Raw genomic sequence first — 5,279 nt, 5'->3', positions numbered from 1 at the left:
GATATGGGTGCCAACCGATGTCAGTGGCGTTCTTGTTGTCAGGTTCTATCCAGATTGCCTGAGTGAATGTCTGGAGGTGTAGGCACCTCGGAATGATTGTGTTAAGCTAGCACTAAGTCCCTCCCCCATCCACCTTTATTCTTTTCTTTACAATAAGGCTTTCAAATAAGTCATGGTTGTACGGTAGTGAAGCATCGGTGTTGAACACTGATGTCATGCTGTCGATGATGATGATGATGTATAGCTGCACGAGTCCGGGCTATTCCCAATTCGTGCATGGGTATGGTTTCCTCTGGAACTTAGCTATGATTAAACCACATGTAGTTAATTAACTGAATGGGCGGTGGTGGTCCTGTCAGGACATGATCGGTATCGTGACATGTTCTGCGTGATGACCGAATAAAATCAGTTTTTCTGGCTGTAGGAGTAAATCCGTCGCCCTGAACCTTTCACAGGATTGACCTCTTTTGGGGCAGTGAGTTTCGCAAGACTATCATCGGGCTTTTATCAATTGACTCGAATAGCAAATAGGGTGCTGTTCACCTCGTGACTAGAAGTAAATCTTGTTTTGGAACATACTGGCATGCGTGCGCATCCTAGATGGCTCCCTCTAATCCAAATGGTCTGTGAAGTGCTCCCCGTGGTTCCCGGTGGGTTGCGAATCCGGTAATTCGTCGGGTTATTTTACAAGCCGGGTCCCTTAACTAAAGTGTCTGGGTGGTCCCCAGACAAACCTCTATTTCGCCCTGGACAATCAGGTAGCACTTCGCGCTTAGGCTATTATTGGACTGTCCTGCATATGTTTTCTCACACTGCTCTTGAGCATGCCCGTTTATCCTCCGAATGGGTTTCTCATCAATCAAAATAAGCTTTACGAGTTCTGTTAGTTTAACCAGGAACTCCATTCCACCTGCTTTATGATATAGTGGCATTTTCTCATCCTCAATCTTCACAATCTTGGGTGCACACAGGGTCTAGAAGGAGCCTAAAGCCTTCATTTCTGCCCTCGCATCTCCTTTAGGCCTGATTGCTTCGTTCGCATTCAATAGCGCATCGGTTAGCAGGCTGGTTGGGCTAAAACCTAGAAGTGATGTGTATTGCGAGGCGCGTCTACAAGATTCACTCAACGAACCAACCAGGTGCAAGGAAATGAGGTCAGATTTCTAGCCAGATCACGAGAAAACCACATCGGGCCAACCGTTCAGTTTAGGGATATTACATACATAAGCATAGACAGAAAAAAAGGATTTACCCACTCAACCCCGCGCTGACGGTGTCACCTTGATCGGTGTTGAAACGTTAGCACTCCAAATGCCAAGCTCGGCGAACAGACCAGCAATGAAGTTTCGCCTGTTATGTACCATCTAGCTTCTGTTTCCGATCGGTTTGAAATTCTGCGTGCGATTTTCAGTAGACCGCGCTGCCTCTGCTTTGGGAGACGCTGGCATGAAAATTGTTTCGTGCCAGTTTGCAATATTTTCAGGAACACCGAAGGAGACAAGCGCATTCTGTGGTGGTCGATATGTACTCACAAGGTATAACTCGGATGAAACGAAGGACTTTTACCAACGCCTGCACGAATTTCTTCACAAACCGGAGAAGTCCGGTCCCGTGGTGCCAGCTAGCACGCCCAACGCTAGAATTGACACTTTATCGACGAGTGAGTCTATCATGTCGTTCTTGGTACCGCTCGCTCTGACAGTAATGGTTTTGAACTTTTTGCTCTGGGTGATTAGAAAATTGATTACTGAGAACGTCCGTAGTCTTTCATTCGAGTACCTACTATCAGGTGAAATAGATTCACTTGCAGGTTAGTTGAACAACAGTGAAAATTCTCTTTGTCGTTTCTCAACTGTAATCATCATCATTAGGGGCAGTACCACAACAGTAAGAACACCAAAACAGAGAGATTCTTCTGGGTTCGCGCTGAGTCTCCCATCAAAACCAAAGAGGTATGCAAATGACCGTATAGGTGGTAGATACTGGTTCTTGACTGTCCTTAGTTACAAATTCAATGTTCGTACCAGAAAGACGACAGAAGAAAATGTTGTCTAATGAAAAAATGAGCATTGTGTATTTGTCTGTAATTAGCTGAGTTTTGGTACTGTTAACGTAGGGTGGTTTCGGTTTCACTTAGACTCGATGGTTTATTTGTTAACAGTCACTGATATAAACAGTGCAGACTAACTGAAACGTGTAGATACTGCTTGGATAAAACGTTGGATCTAGTTAAACGTCAGTGTTGATCCAAAGCATTTCACTTCTAATTCACTTTTAGGTATAATTGCGTATCGATGGACCAATTCGCTGATTTAGAGAGGTGTCCTCCTTGGATGGCGCGGGAATTGAATTCTTATGAGGGCTGTGATCCAAGGCATTAGGCAGATGCAAACCGCTGATCCCAGAACTGAACATTTAGTCTCCTTTTTCTGCTGTCTTTTGGTCACACTTTCAGAACAATCTCTGGTTGAGGTTCCTAGGCTTGGAATTGGGAGAACTGTTCTTGCTATCAAGCAAGCGCGCACTCCGGCAATGCAAATAGCCTGATACCGGATCTATAGTCGCTTGTTGACGTCATTCAAAGGGTTCTGTTCGCTGCGCATAGTCGGACGGTTAACTACAACACGGGTATTGCTGGTGTTTCCATTCTTCCCCCATTAGTCCCCTTCGTATCTTCCGTTCCACCTGCTGATTACTAATCTGCATGATGGGCGGGCGGGTGGGATCGTTCTAATGTTTTTTTTTCATGACAAGAATGAAGATGAGGATGTGAATGATCACCAAGAGCGTGTGTACTGTTGAAGTTTCTTTCTGAGAGATTCGATGGCTAACTTTTACCTGTCCACGCCATTTTCAATTTTGCTCAATCTTCCTCACCATAGGATCTCTTATAAGTGATAAAGCTTCAGCTATTATGTACTACTTTAAGATTTCTAGTATGAGTGCTTGAAGTCCATCTTGGATCTGTGCTCCTTCATTTTTGTTAGTTCGATCCAAGAGAAGAATTACACATGAAAACTTTCTTCAACTTTTAAGGCATATTGAAAAAACTACCACTAATTTTGAAGTATCTCAGAAGCGCACATTTCTACTGCGTTTTGGTATTCCAGATGACGTTACTCCGTAACTCATGTGGTTCTTAGAAGCTTAATCTTGTGCAAAGTAGAACTGCCACAAGACTTCCTCAAAACTAGCGACGTCAGAGGTTTAATGACAGATTAAATGGCGGGTGTGTGCGTGAGAATGTATTGATTGGTGCATGATACATTTTCCAAGGGCTTGTTATCTCTTTTGTTTCAGTGTGCAGTTTTCAGTCGGATGTTAGTGTTAGATGCCATCTCTGTACTGGTGGCTTTTGCACCCTGTTAGTTGTTCTTCTGTCGAATATTTTGAAACAGAAAAATCATGACACTCATTGGAGGTCGAGATTTCCAGATCGTTAAATAATTATCTATCGGATGATGTATGACCACACACCAATAGTACCTTGGTGCCAGCGAGTTACGGTAAGAAAACGTTCCAGTGATACTATGCAAGATGACTGAAACCGTTGGGCATTGGAGTCTAGAAAACAGTAAGGGTAGCATACCAGTTTATTTCCGGTTTAGAGCTGAAACTTTTCGTCTCGTTCAACTGTGACATTGTGAGAGTTGAACTGTGTTCCAATCGGTTTGACCAAATCGTGTCACCAATCCATTAGATTGCATTCAGAATTGAGGACCTGTGCTCTCCCTTGTTACCTGTTCCGTGAAGTTCCCTCTCTGAAGGCTAATGGTTGAAGTAAATTCTCCATTGACACAGCCCTTGCACTACTGAGACCACTTCATGGGGAGCTCCCCTTTGACACTGCTGCTAAGAATGCTTACCACTTTTACAAACAACCCGGGTTCGCTGACACTAAAAACCTCTTCAATTGAGTAGCAATTTATGGTAGTGCTTTCGATTTGCTTCTCTGGATTCGGTAATAACCTGAATTTCGTTGAACACTGGCGAAAATTCTTGTGATAGCATGTCCGGCGTTCTTCTGACAACGACCTATAACCACATGCACCATTTTTATTGCACGCTATCCGGAAGTGAATTCAAAGATTCCATATTGGCTGCAGTAATGCGCTAGGCGAAAATTTCATGAAGCATTCAATAGGTTTCTCTGCATTTTTACCCCTGGTACAACGGCGTTTCGTCGATTGTTGAGCATCAGTAAATGAACGGGATTGAAATTGAATGTTATTCGAGGGAAGTGGCCTCCGAAGAAAAGGGTAATAAGTTTTACGGAGCCATAAAATCGGCTCATGTGACCGTTTGGACAAGAGACGCCGGCTCGCTTCATGTCGAAACTGCTACCCAGCGCTTCTAACTAATTTTAATTAGTTCCAGGGTGACATTTCGACAAGCGTTGCTTCGTCCCCTTTTGAGTTTAGCGGCAGATCCATGGTCCGATACTTTGGCAGGATTTCATCCTGGCATGCATGTCCATCACCTGGTTATCACACAGGAGAAGTTAGTTCTTATTAAGGTCGTTTACTTGCAGTCATCAACGCCTCCACTCTACTCATCGAATGGTCCCCTTTGAAGCCTTCAACTTTCATACTCTCTGTCAGATTGAGCTACAGTTATCCCTTGGTGGAACCATAACTCCTCTCTTTTGATGTATAATCTGTCTCTCAATCAAGCATAAAAGAGCACACTTTGGAAGTGCGCCCCAAACCGCTTAGGATAACTTCATATGTTCCACATTTCACTCTTGAAGAATCTGGTGATCCGGTGTGGGAGTCTCACTCAGCCCTAAGGCCGAAAGAGCTTTACTGGAATGGATCTCAACAAACAGTCATCCTTGCTCTGAACGGTTGTCTGGTTTGCTTAAACTAAATGAAGATGGATTCGGTGAACAACGATGATTTTTCCTATTATTGTACGCTCGGAAGGGCTAAAGTTCTGAATCTGAGAAAGATGGGATTCACCGAGATCTATTACACCGGCTTCTGTCAGTCAGAATAACAGATCCAGTCACCCTGGTGAGTGAAATGAACGTCCGGATTGAACGAATTAAGCACATTTAAGTGAAATATTCAGAGTCAATGCTCCGCCCAAGGATAATGGGGAGCTACATCAGTTGCGTGATAAACATTGTCTTGTCCAGCAGAGGCACTCACGACGAGGTAGGTGAAGGCCAGCAGCCACAAACCAGAGATAGACTCAGCTTGATCTTTTGACTATCAGTTGCCGATGGAGAGACTCAGTCAAGGGATGCTCTTCTTTTTGGGTTAGGCAAACTGGAT

The sequence above is a fragment of the Opisthorchis viverrini genome, assembly GCF_000715545.1.
Source record: "Opisthorchis viverrini unplaced genomic scaffold opera_v5_143, whole genome shotgun sequence".
NCBI classification, from domain to species: domain Eukaryota; kingdom Metazoa; phylum Platyhelminthes; class Trematoda; order Opisthorchiida; family Opisthorchiidae; genus Opisthorchis; species Opisthorchis viverrini.
Note: the sequence above shows the minus strand (reverse complement) of the source record.